We start from the raw sequence: 13,651 nt of genomic DNA on the forward strand, positions 1-13,651 counted from the left end.
TTGATGAAAATAGTTGGAGAAGATACAAACAAATGGGAGGATACCCCATGGCCATGGATTGGAAGAATTAATATTGTTCAGATGTCCATACTACCCAAAGGCATCTAAATATGCAGAGCGATCCCTATCAAAATTCCAATGACATTTTTAACAGGAGTAGAAACAACAGTCTTAAAATTTGTATGGAACCGCAAAGGGCCCCTAATAGCTGCAGCAATCCTGAGAAAGAAGAACAAAACTAGAGGCATCACACTTCCTGATTCCAAACTATATGAGAAAGCTATAGTAATTAAAACAGGATGGCACTGGCGTAAAAAATAGACACATATACCAATGGAACAGAATAGAAACCTCAGAAATAAACACCTGCGTATATGGCCACTGATCTAGTATTTGACAAAGGAGGCAAGAATACTCAATGGTGACAGGATAGTTTATTCAACAAATAATGCTGGGAAAACTGGATAGCCACATGCAGAAAAGTAAAATTGGTCAGTTATCTTACTACTTAACTCAAAATGGTTCAAAGACTTAAACATAAGACCTAACGTTGTAAAACTCCCAGGAGAAATCCAGGAAGAAGCTTCTTGACATTGATTTGAGTGATGTCAAATCATGAAAAGCACAAGTAATAAAAGCAAAAATCAGCAAGTGGCACCACATCAGACTAAAAGGCTCCGACGCGGCTAAAGAAACAGTCAACAAAAGGAAAGGCAGGCTACCGAACAGGAGAAGATGTGTGCTAAGCCATACATCAGCTAAAGGGTTAAAGCCAAAATATATACAGAACTCGAACAGCTTAATAATATTAAAAAGCCCAATTCAAATTAAAAAATGGGAAGAGGAACTAAATAGACATTTAAACGGAAAATGGCAGATGGAAGCCATTCATGATCAGTAATTGCTTTAATTGGATTAAATGCTCTAATCAATTGAATGATAGATATCGTCAGAGTTGATTAAAAAAAAAAACCCAAACGTGATTCAAATAGATGTTGCCTAAGAGAGACTCACTTTATGTGAATCTCTCCAGTATGTGAATAACAACAAAAAACATCTCAACAGCCAAAAAGTGACAGAAGCCAAATTTCCATTAACAGAAGAGTAAGTAAATGAAATGTGATGGATACATACAATGGGATATTATTGGGCCATAAAAAGAAATGACGTTCTGATTACTTGGTCCAACATGGATAAATCTTGGAAATACTCTGCTAAGCAAAATAAGCCAGACAAAAAATATTATATGATTTCACTGATACGAAACATCTAGAGTAGTCAAATTTAGAAAGACAGAATGTGTATCGGAGGTCACCAAGGCCCCAGGTGAGTGGAAAATGGAGAGTTACTGCTTAAGATTAGAGTTTCTATCTGGGATGACGAAAGGGTTAAGAACAGATCATCACAGTAATGATAGTTGCATATTGTGAATTTATTTAATGTCACAGAATTGTACACTTCAAATGGTTAAAATGGCAATTTAATTTTATATGTAATTAATATATATAATTTAAACACATTAATATAATATACAATTAACAATTTTACAATATATATATTTTATTTTACCACAATTTGAAAAATTATTTTGATCTTTTAACTTTCTTTTAACATATATAACATTCCTTTATCTTTGTTATTTTATTTATTCCATTATTATTTAAATGTATATGTTGAGTGGGTGTGTATGTGTGTCTCGGGTTTCTCTGAGATACCTGACTTTCACTAAATCAAAAGACTCCACTAGGGGGAGATATTTACCTAGGTTATCTTTAGACCATTGATTTTATTTTTCAAAAAATTTCAAGCCTGTAAACTGTTGATATGCATATCGATACATACGTACCCAAATACATACATACATACACCGGTTGGCTTGGATGGGCACTATCTCCATCAGTCAGGTCATGCAGTAGTTTATCACAGGAATGTCTTTTACATCAAGAGACATTGACGTGGAAGAAATCCTTATTGGAGGCAAACGTAAATTTAAGAGAAGCTGCCGCTGAGGTCCCAAGGATCACCTGCCTTCACCTGTGCTGTGGGGGGAGCCCTGGTCAAGGAACTGGTTTTACTACCTATAGGCTTCCTATGGACATACGTGTCCTCTCTGGGTGACTTGCGGTGGAGTCACCTGTGAGCATCAGATAAAGAATCAGTTAAGTCTGAGCAATCAGGAGAAGTATATAAGCATTTGTGTTGTTTAAGTTTTACTTTTGAAGGTTAGTGGTAAGTTAATAATGGTAATCATGCATAAGCAAGAATCTTAATAATGAGGACAAATCACCAATATATAAATACCTAAAACCAAAATGCATAATAGTCACATCAGCAGGAGATCTAGCTAATGAAAACTACGATATGAGAAATGTGTAGGACATAACCAGAGGGCAGGAGAAAACCTAATATACTAGTAGTTACAATACATGCGTGTATCAATTGTTCCTTGATTTATTTATGTATTTATGCATTTATCTGCTTATTTGTTTATTCCTATTATTTTTTGGATATGTGAAATACAACTGCATTCTGATCCTATGAGAAAAGGAATGGGAATGACAGGAACAAACAAGGTCTCCCCACCGAGGAGTGTGATGCGGCTGCAGCGGCCTTAGAGTTGAAACTCAGTAATGAAACACCTGCTGCGTTCCAGGACAGCTAAGTATGCAGGTCCAACGAAGGAAGGCATTTTTGAACTGCCTCACTCACTCCGAAGCCCATTGATCTCTATCAGCGTCCCAACGATCAAGCACAGGTTCTGCTTAGCTATACAATGAAGTGGCGAACAGGCTGCACCCCTGACATCACGGGACGGTTGTCTATAAAACTAGACTCTGACGTTGGACTCCAGCCTCCCTTCCTCGCGGGTCATCGTCCTCAGTCCTCACCAGGGAGAACGGTGGTCTGAGCCACCTTGAGGTTGCGCTCACGCTGCGGGTCCGTGACAACCTCCGGTGGGGCAAGAGCAGGCATGGTGACAGGCTCTAAGTGAGGGTCTCCAGTTAGTTTTCTAGCGAGCCAGAGGGAGGCTTTTCAAGTTGTCGTGACTTTTGGCAGACATGTCTAGTGCTGAAGATTCTTCTTTCGGTGGAAGATGATTGATTTTGCCTTAACTTTCCTGTTCTGAACATCCACTTTGCTGCCACACAGCACGATGGGGGGGTTTCCCACACTCATACCAGATCTCTGTGCCAGTTAGGCACGTTCTTGTAAGTAACTCTCAAAGCGACATCGGACATTGTAACAGCACACTGGACTCAGACGTAATAGCCGAGCCGCAGCCCACCAAACTTCTCCTGGCCTGCTGCGTCCCAGTGTTGAACTTGATGGGCCCTCAGTCGGTGTGGAACATCAGGGGGTGGACCTCCATGCCCACGGGGACTACGTACTTTTTCTCAAATTCACCCGTCAGATGGAGTGTCAGGAATGCGGTTTTCCCAGGCCCACTGTCACCAACCAACACGAGTGTGAACTGAATGGGGGGGTTCTCCTTGGGCAGCCATGGTGATGTGACCTCCAGAAGCATCTCCTGGCCCGTCTGACTTCGTTTGTTTATTTTATTAGTGTTTATTGTCTGTCCCTAAAATATCAAGAGCTGCGTTATTTGCTATGGGGAAAACAAAGATGAATCAGATAGTCTTAGCCCTCAGGTCTAATGAAAGGGAAAGACAAACCATAAAATATTTAATACCTTATAATTTCTGTAAATGAAAACATGTACAAAAATCTGTTGAATTACAGTCAGAGAGGGCATTAGGCTGAGAGGGAAGTGAAAGTTTCCCGTGGAAGATAGATTTGAGTTGGGTTTGGAAGAATGACCAGGAGTTTGCCACAAAGCATGCCAGTTAGAGGGACAAATGTGTATAAGTAAATAGGAAAAATTAGGCAGAATAGGTTTCTTTTTTCACTGAGTGCTAGTCTTCCCACGTATATACATTGTTTAAACATTTACCTATTATAGGAGATTGTGGTTATTTCCAGTTTCTAGCCATTACACAGCAAACGGCCACACTCATGGACTGGACAGGTATTTTGGGGGTGGACATGTCTTAGTTTCTCTGATAAATGCTCAGGAGAATGATGTCTGGGTTGTGTAATAAGTGTACATTTGATTGTTGTGAGGAAACTATCACACTTATTTTCTGGAGTAGCTGTACCTCTTTAAATTGTTTCCGACAATGCCTGACAGATGCAGTGGTTCCCCATCTTTGCCAGCGCTCCAGGTCAGCACTGTGTTTTATTCTTGCTGTTCTGATGGTGGGTCATGGTGTGTCCCAGTGGTCTTAATTTGCATTTCCCTATTTGCTCTTGATGTTTTTAAAATACATATTTTATTGATTATGCTATTACAGTTGTCTCATTTCTCCCCTTCATTCCCCTCCATCCTGCACACCCCCTCCCACCCACATTCCCCCCTTTAGTTCATGACCACGTGTCTCAAGTTCTTTAGATTCTCTATTTCCCATACTATTCTTGCCCCCCTATTTTCTAGCTACTGTCTATGCTACTTATTCTCTGTACCTTCTCCTCCTCCCACTCCCCTGTTGCTAACCCTCCATGTGATCTCCATTTCTGTGATTCTGTTCCTGTTCTAGTTGTTGGCTTAGTTTGCTTTTGATTTAGGTGTGGTTGTTAATAACTGTGAGTTTGCTGTCTTTTTACTGTTCATATTTTTATCTTCTTTTTCTTAGATAATGCCCTTTAATATTTCATATAATAAGGGCTTGATGATGATGAACTCCTGTAACTTGACCTTATCTGAGAAGCACATTATCTGTCCTTCCATTCTAAATGAAAGCTTTGCTGGATAGAGCAATCTTGGATGTAGGTCTTTGGATTTCATGACTTGGAATACTTCTTTCCAGCCCCTTCTTGCCTGTAAAGTCTCTTTTGAGAAATCAGCTGACAGTCTGATGGGAACTCCTTTGTAGGTGACTGTCCCTTTATCTCTTGCTGCTTCTAGAATTTTCTCCTTCATTTTAATCTTGGCTAATGTAATTATGATGTGCCTTGGTGTGTTCCTCCTTGGGTCCAACTTCTTTGGGACTCTCTGAGCTTCCTGGACTTCCTGGAAGTCTATTTCCTTTGCCAGATTGGGGAAGTTCTCCTTTATTATTTGTTCAAATAAGTTTTCTACTTGTTGCTCTTCCTCTTCCCCTTCTACTACTCCTATAATTGGGATTTTGGAACGTTTAAAGATGTCCTGGAGGTTCCCAAGCCTCTCCTCATTTTTTTGGATTCTTAGTTGCTCATTCTTTTCTATTTGGTTGTTTCTTTCTTCCTTCTGGCCTACATGATTGATTTGAGTCCCAGTTTTCTTCCCATCACTATTGGTTCCCTGTGCATTTTCCTTCATTTCACTTAGTGTGGTCTTCATTTCTTCATCTAATTTGTGACTAAAATCAACTAGTTCTGTGAGCATCCTGATCATCAGTGCTTTGAACTGTGCATCTGATAGGTTGGCTGTCTCTTGGTCACTTAGATGTATTGGCTCTGGGGCTTTAATCTGTCCTTCCGTCTGAGCCTTTTTTTTTTTTTTGGTCTGGTTGCACCTTTTAGGTAGTGAGGGGTGGAACCTTAGATGTTCACCAGGGTGGGTCATCCCAGTCGCTGGGTTGTGGCGCTGTATGTGGGAGCGGGGTCAGAGGGAACAATGGTGCTTTTTCCTCTCTCTCTTGGATTTCAGTCCCTTCTGCCATTTCCCACAAGCAAACTGGGCCCTTCTGGTGCTGGTTCCCAGGTGTGTAGGCTTGTGTATTTAAGAAAAGCTGCCTCTGAGGTCCCTAGGATCACCTGTCTTTACCTGTGCCGTGGGGCGAGCCCTGGTCAATGGAACTGGTTCTAGAACCCTGTGGGTCTCTCCTCTCTCCTGTGAGGCTGGGAGCCTCTCCCGGCACTTCAACCCCCATAAATGTTTTCAACTGGTGCTTTTAGGCTTTATTTCCCAGCGCGGGGGCCCTGGGTTGTGTGGTCTGTTTCGCTCCCCATTTTTGCCTGGTAAGCGCGTGAATGTGTGACCACAGTCAGCAGCCATCTTTGGCGCCTCAATGGGTCTGCTTGTTGCCACCCCGTGTCCAGGGTCTGCTGGCTGCTGCCTACCCTTCTGGGTCCGCCAGCCACTGCTTTTTCCTGCTGAGACCCCTCTCCGCTGGCTGCAGACTCTGCCCCTGTTAGTGGTCTGGGCGAATGGTTGTTGGACTTCCGTACAGTTCAATTTTCTGTCTGTTTTAGGTGCTTTTTTGTTTCTAAATATTTGTTGGCTTTAATTTTGGTTGTGCGAGGAGGCACAGTGTGTCTCCATCTTGGCCAGAAGTTGCTCTTCATGTTGAATATGTTTTCATGTCTTTATTTGCCATCAGAATATTCTCTTTGGTGAAATATCTCATGTTGTTTGCTTATTTTCTAATTGGATGGTTTATTTATTTTTTAAAAGATTTTATTTATTTATTTTTAGACAGAGGGAAAAGGAGAGAGAGAAACATCAATGTGTGGTTGCCTTTCACATGTCCCCCACTGGGGATCTGGCCTACAACCCAGGCATGTGCTCTGACTGGGAATTGAACCAGTGACCCTTTGGATCGCTCAGCTTTTTTTCTGTGGGAAACTCTTTATTTCTCCATTATATCTAAAGGATAACTTTGTTGCATAGAGTATTATTGGCTAGTATTTTTTAAGATTTTATTTATTTATTTTTAGAGAAAGGAGAAGGAAGGGAGAGAGAGAGGGAGAGAAATAGCAATGTATGGTTGCCTCTCACGTGGCCCTCACTGGGGACCTGGCCTGCAACCCAGGCATGTGCTCTGACTGGGAATGGAACTGGCAACCCTTTGGTTCACAGCCCACACTCGATCCACTGAGCTACACCAGGCAGGGCTAATTTTTATCTTTCAACACTGACTATGTCATTCCACCATCTCCTAGCTTGTAGGGTTTCTGCTAAGAAGTCTGCTGATAGCCTAATGAGGCTTCCCTTGAATACACTTTTTTTCCCTCCTGGCTGCCTCTAGGATTCTTTCTTTTTTCCACCTTCACATATTTTTCTTATAATATAATGCTGTAATTGTTCTATTTTATTATTAATTACTGTTGTTAATCTCTTACTCTGCCTAATTTATAAATTAAATTTTATCATAAATATGCATGGACAGGAAAAGCATACTATATGTAGGGTTTGGTACTGTAGGATTCTTTCTTTATATTTGATTTTTGATAGTTTTACTATGATGTATCTTGGAGAAGGTCTTTTTTTCATGGAGATAGTAGGGTGATCTGTTAGCTCCATGAACTTGGTTGTTCAAGTCTCTTCCCAGGTTTGGGAAGTTCTCAGCTATTATTTCTTTAAATAAACTTTGTCTCCTCCCTCTCATGTCCTTCTGGAATCCAGATTATTCTGCATTGTTTGCAGAGCTCATTTTTGAGCTCTATATAGCTATATAAATGACAAACCAAAGAAGTAGAAGTCAGCTTTGAGGATATCTTCAGGATTAGCAGGACGTGGGTTAGAGATGTTATGGCCTTGGAAGCAGGCAGAATTGCCTTTGATAAGTGATTGGGTTTATGCAAGATTCTCTTCTCCATTCATCTCAGAGTTTTTATACTCGTATTTTAAGTGGGAATAACTTATACCTCTCTCAGCCTACATGCCTTAGAATTCCATGGGTTCCAAAGACTGTGATGTTCTGTGTGCCTTACATGTTTTAATTTTTAGACTTCTTCTAGAAAGTAAGTGTGTGATTATATCTGTCTTACCAATGAGGAAATTTCAGTAGACACCACATGGTAAGTAAAAGTAGTAAAGGAAGAACCTAGACATGTTTTGCTACAGTTTCCTCAGCTTTAACAATTTTATTGTACTTATTATATAATGTTTCTATTTAATGAGTTTGTGTATCATTGTGCCTAGTTTGTTGTGGATTCTCATACAATGAAGGTCCATTTTCTCCCCCAAACCCCAAGGCAGGGAAGATTATTTTCCACCTAAGTTCAAGCACAGGGTGAAGAAGGAATGGCTATAAGGCAAGAAGCCAGGTTTCAGGCTGCAGCACTAAGATTACATTCCTCATCTGTAATTACTGTGCTCACAGCTGTAAGATGTTTTCAAGGTGGTGATCAAGGTGATTACTGAGGAGAAAGCACAGTGAGTTCTGCCGGGAGGCTTTGAAACTTCATCTAGTTGTTCAAAGAGATCCTATCATCCTAACCTCTGTCCCATTCTTCTCTGCATAGTAATGAGCTTCCCCCAGGTGAAACATGGCTTATAATTGCCCATAACCTTGAGGGCAGGGCCCTCGGGAAATGTACCTTTCTGTTCCTCATCTGGGAATCAGCCACCTGCTAGCTAAGTCCTCATGATGTGAGTGAATTTGAAGATGACTACTCTAGCAGCCCTGGAAATAGCCTGAGTGGGAGTAAATGTTTTCTTTATTCTTCCAGTTCAGAAACTGAGGCTCGAAGATGGGAAATCAATTGTCCACAGTCCAAGACTAAATACATGGCGGGACCATGAATGACCTCATGTATATCTGACCCTAAAGTTTATAAGTTCTTCCTCTGTTCTTCTCTGTTGAAGTGACCAGCTGTGTCCCTCCACTTTCCTGTGTGAGTTCCTGAGTTCTACCTACAATGCTAGCCAGAAGTACAAAAGGCAGTGATATGCTACTGGTTGTGTCTACCCACCCCTCAAAGCTCCTCTACTAGATAATGAGTGACATGGAGCATAGAACAAGGTTCTACCACAGAATCAAAAACTGGAGGCAAGGCCCAGACATCTGTGTTTCAGCAGGTCCCTCCAGGTATTCCTGGTGCACCATCAAGTTTGACATTCCAGGCTATGGGTAGATTGTGGTCCTGGGGTCTGGGAGCTGTCTTCAAGGGTGATACTGCTTGTGTCCACCTGTCCTTAAATGTGTGTTTTGGACTCACCCTCACTTGTGTCTGTCCTCTATCTCATTTGCTTCCCTACCATGGAACTGCCGGTGCTGTGGGGGTGTGGTGCCTTTCCAAACACTGTTGAGTGCAGGGAGACTGACAAGCAGCAAGAAAACTGACACCAAAATAAGGCCCTTTGCTTTAATGAAAACCAGGGATCCTGTGTCAGGAGACAGGCTAGAATGCTCAATGAGTCGTGGTAGCTGCAACCTTTGCTGTAGTCGACGCAGGTGTTGTATTCGCCCCGGCCGTCATAGATCGTGTTCTGGTTTCTAAAGTACCTGTAATCCTTGAGCTGCCAGTGCCGCCGGGGCCGCCGGTGCTGCCAGTGCCGCCACCGCTGCTACCACCAACACCGCCGCAGAGAACAGGATTGAGCTCTCTGCCATTCAGAACGCAGCACGTTTTTTCCTTGCTGCACATCCCAGTAGGGGGCACTATCTGAACCTCTCCAGTTCTGCACTTGCTCCTGCAGTTTCCACTTTTGTTTGCACACTTTTTCACATACCAGTTACCTGCGCAAAGGAATTCCATAGAGCATGTAAATCAGTGCTCTATTGCAAAAGATAAAGATAATAACAGATTCTTCAACACTGATTAATCAAGTTCCTTACCGGGTGCTTTATCACACTTTTCCTAGTCATGAAGACCTGCTCTGAGGATTAAATGAGATTTTATAAATATATGCACATATGTGTGAGCCTTTCTGAAACCAAACTTCTATGCATAAGTACATGCCAGGTGTCTATTTCCCATTATTTCAAATGAAAAAAATATATAACATATGATTACTTATGAATCTAAAACCCCTACTCAATTTCAGAAAATGTAACTAAGACACACATTAATGTCTAAATAGAAGTAAAAAACCCCTATAATTTAAAAGTATAATCTCAAGTTATTGCAGTAGTATTTCTTCTCACTGTCCCCCAAACACACACAGCATTTGTTGATGCTGAGATTTTCAAAATGTCTTTATGTGTTTCTGAGATCCTACAAGTTATATTCGAAATGCAACTCTGGATTTGTCTTATAGATTGTCTTGTTAAATATAATTCTGGTATATATCTATATTTGGATACATAGCTCTAACTATATAGTATTGAGATATAAATATATGCTACAAAAGTTTGGAAATAAAAAACCAAAGCCAGTCTACTAGCAATATATTCATTAGGGAGATGTTTTGCAGGCAATGGCTATATGTGTATATATACTATACACATAGCTAGTAATGTTCTCATCACATGGTATGTAACACACAGAAGGCCCTGAAGAGATGTTGAAATTCTTTCTCACCTTGTCCTGTGTTGCTTAACTCACTCCTCTCTATTCAACCAACAAATGTATAATGGGTGCCTACCATGTCAAGAACCCTGCAAGATGATGGGAATAAACAATGAACAGAAAGGCCGGTTCTGAGAAGCTTACCCTGGGGAAGAGGGGGAAGAAAAGAGACAGGTAAATGAATAAATAAAGTAACTCCAGTTTGCGGTAAGTGCCACAACCTGAAAAGAACAATGTAATGTAGCAGAGAGCAATCATTTCGAGTGCTATTACCCTACTATTATTCCTCAACTGCTTAATCCTCCTCTGAGGATTAAATGAGACTTTCCTGAATAATATTCAGACTAAAATGCTTCTGCACAGCAAAAGGTTTGCATTTCCAGTGCCTCTAGATCTTGGGTTGGATTTAGATAATTTTACCGAATAATCCTGAATTGCCTGTGTTTGTCTATAGAGAGGTAACTGAGGGGGTTTCTCAGGCCCTTTAGTTTAGAAAGGCGGCACCATGTGAGTGTGTGGTACACGCCATCGATGTTCTGGAGACGGAGAAATCATGCAATCTAAGCCCATAGAATTTCAAGGATGTGAGATATCTGAACCATTTTGAGGCTCCCCTCATACCGTTATTAATTTCCTCCTGAACAGTTCTGCAAATTCTAGAGCACATTAAGTACCATCTGTACAGGTAGCTATCGAGTTATTATACAAAACAATCTACCCATTGAGAAACTGTACCTCAAAAAAGTTTGTTTCTCACTTCGTGCCATATATAGAGTATGGGAATTAGTCCAATGGAAAGAACAGAGTACTAAAACCTGTAAAAGAAGTTTCAGTTATTGAAGTTAATTAAAAATTATTTCAGCTCACTATTTATTCAAGAAAAATTATTAAAAGTGGCAATTCTCTCAAAAGTGACATAAGCAAAGAAGTAGATGATGAAAATGTTGCCGATGAGTTTGCTTTCATTAAAGCTAGGAAAGGAAAATGATAATAAATTCTGATATGAGTAAAATAAAATATTTAAATTTAAAAACAAAACAAAAAACTCTGGAAGCATGGTGAATACACTAACATGGAGAGCTTTCTGAGTTAGTGGAAGAATGTAAAGGAAACACCAAAAGATTTGACAACCTGAAAATGAAATTCTTATGCCTCAAATAAATCAATAAACATTTTTAGAAGTAACCAATATATTAGAAAATATTTGCAAAAAAAAAGGAAATAGAAAGTTTGAAAATAGTAACACACTAACGGTATCACTCGGCAATATATGCTAGTTTCTTTTATTACCTTGTGACCAAGCAGTGGAACTTCTGAATTTACCGTTATGAGCAGAGAACCCTACCATGGTATGTTAACCGGGTTGCACAATGTTACTTATCATAGTGGCACGCTGGAAGAACAACCCAAATGATACACAATGAGGGATTCTCCAAGTTAACATTATTACACAAATATGACAAAAATATATAAGCATCTACTGCAAGTTGTATGTTCTAGGAATATTTAAAGCCCGGGGAACCTTTCCCTGGTACATTCTTAAATTTTAAAAAGTCAGATTATAAGCTCGCTCCTCAGTTGGCCACAGGTTAAAAACTGTAAGCAGTGATGAAAAGGTGGCCAATTTCTTTATTCCTAAAATGTTTCCAGTGTTCCCATCTTAATTTTGTGAATACAGACTGTAGAATTTATTCAAAAGAAGGGGGGCTTCCTCAAGGAAAGTGAAAACTGGACACAGGACTTCCAGCAGTCTTGAATGCCCCCTGCCCCTTTCACTCAGGATATTTTTCTTCCCTCTCCTACCTTATGGTTCTATAGATATTTAGAAATAACTTTCCCCGCTCTGTTAGTCACACTAAGAATTTTTTTTGAAAATGGGAGACTTTCTCCATAAGACCCAGACAACTGGGAGAAGTAACAGAGTTGTTACTTAAGGAGGTGACAGCTGGTGCCCTGCACAGGGCAGTGAGGTGGGGCTGGACAGAGCCGGCCCTCAGGGACAGGCCCTCAGGGATGGCCCCGAGGGAAGTTTGGGAGGTCAGGATCTTCTCTGTCCTTGGCTTCTCATCATCCTCTCTCAGCTCCCAGCAAGGACACTGCTGCACCTCGAGAGCCTCAGGGGTCTCTTAGAGGAGTGTGGGAGAAGGGAGGCAAAACTCAGTCCCCTGTGAGAGCCCTGACCCCTCTCCCATTGCCAGTTTGATAACAGGGACTTCATGGGCAGGACCCTGTTCTCTGTTAATGTTTCCTCTTCCCCAAGATTCTATTTACCTGAGACCAACTGGACCAGGAGCAAAAAAATTGCAAGAGCAATTAATAGGTACTTCATGGCTCCTGAAAGAGGGTAGGCAGGTAGTGGGTGCTCTGGAGTCCAGAACTCTCTGCAGCGTGACTCTGAGCACAGGTCTTTATTGTCCTCCCAGGACAATAAAGGGTGGGGTTGGGCTCAGCCAGTGAAGCAGGAGAATATAGGACACGGTGCCAAACAGGACTTCAGTCCATTGGTCAGCAGCTGCACTGAGGCATCGCTCTTCAAGGGCCCTGTTTTAGGCATGCCCTGGGGGAAAGGGAAAGAGAAGAGCAGGTGCAAGGTATGTCAACCTGGAGAGGAAGACGCAGGAAGAATTTATGCTGATTTCCCCAAGGCTGGGTATTCCCACCCGTTTCCCGTGGTCCCCTGTGTTGGTTCTACCAGAGTGTTTCTGTTACCACACCGTGACAATCTGTTCACCCGCATGTCTCTCCCCCTAAAAGGAAATGTATGTTTTGAACACTGATTAGATATTATTCTGTTTCTTTATATTAGTTCTGGGCACAGGGGAGTACCTAAGCAATTGTTTGTTGAATGAAGAAATACTTTGCTGATAATCTGGCAGTTTAGAAGGTATTTCTTAAGAAATAGTGCTCAAAAATATATGTACACAGATGTTCAAGCCCCCCACTTGAGTTCAGCGATAGAACGTCATGAAGTTAAGTGTGCCATGTGATTTAATGCTGTGTATCTCTTAAGAGTGCAGCAGACAGAGATTCTGTCTTTCTGAACATACTTTTGAGTGAAAAAGTAGTGCAACACTTGTAGTAGTGATTCTAATTTATTAGAATCATTATATGTGGTGAGGTAAGGACATTATATGTGGTGTATGTAAGTAAGTGCGTTAACTAAAAGACTGAGGTAGATGTCATGCTGATAATAGTGTTCCGAATGAGTTTGAGTCAGGCATTCAAACAGGATTATTGTGTTGTTAAGCTTTTTTTGTGTGTGTGAGTGGCCCAGTGGATGGCGAATGGAAGCCTTAAGGGCACAGAGATTTTATTCTGTGTGAGTAGTTTCAATTTTCCTTTTTTTAAATTAGTGAGACATGCCCTGGCTGGTGTGGCTCAGTGGATTGAGCACCAGTCTGTGAACCAAAGGGTCGAGGTTGGATTCCCAGTCAGG

The 13,651-nt window shown here is 41.1% G+C and overlaps 1 pseudogene; it reads right to left on the reverse strand.

The window, feature by feature from the left end:
• Positions 1-2,877: 2,877 nt before the first annotated feature.
• LOC119047808 (GTP-binding nuclear protein Ran-like) lies at positions 2,878-3,503 on the reverse strand (annotated as a pseudogene).
• Positions 3,504-13,651: the final 10,148 nt, after the last annotated feature.

The sequence above is a fragment of the Artibeus jamaicensis genome, unplaced genomic scaffold, assembly GCF_021234435.1.
Source record: "Artibeus jamaicensis isolate MK-2021 breed Jamaican fruit bat unplaced genomic scaffold, CSHL_Jam_final contig_685, whole genome shotgun sequence".
Lineage (NCBI taxonomy): Eukaryota > Metazoa > Chordata > Mammalia > Chiroptera > Phyllostomidae > Artibeus > Artibeus jamaicensis.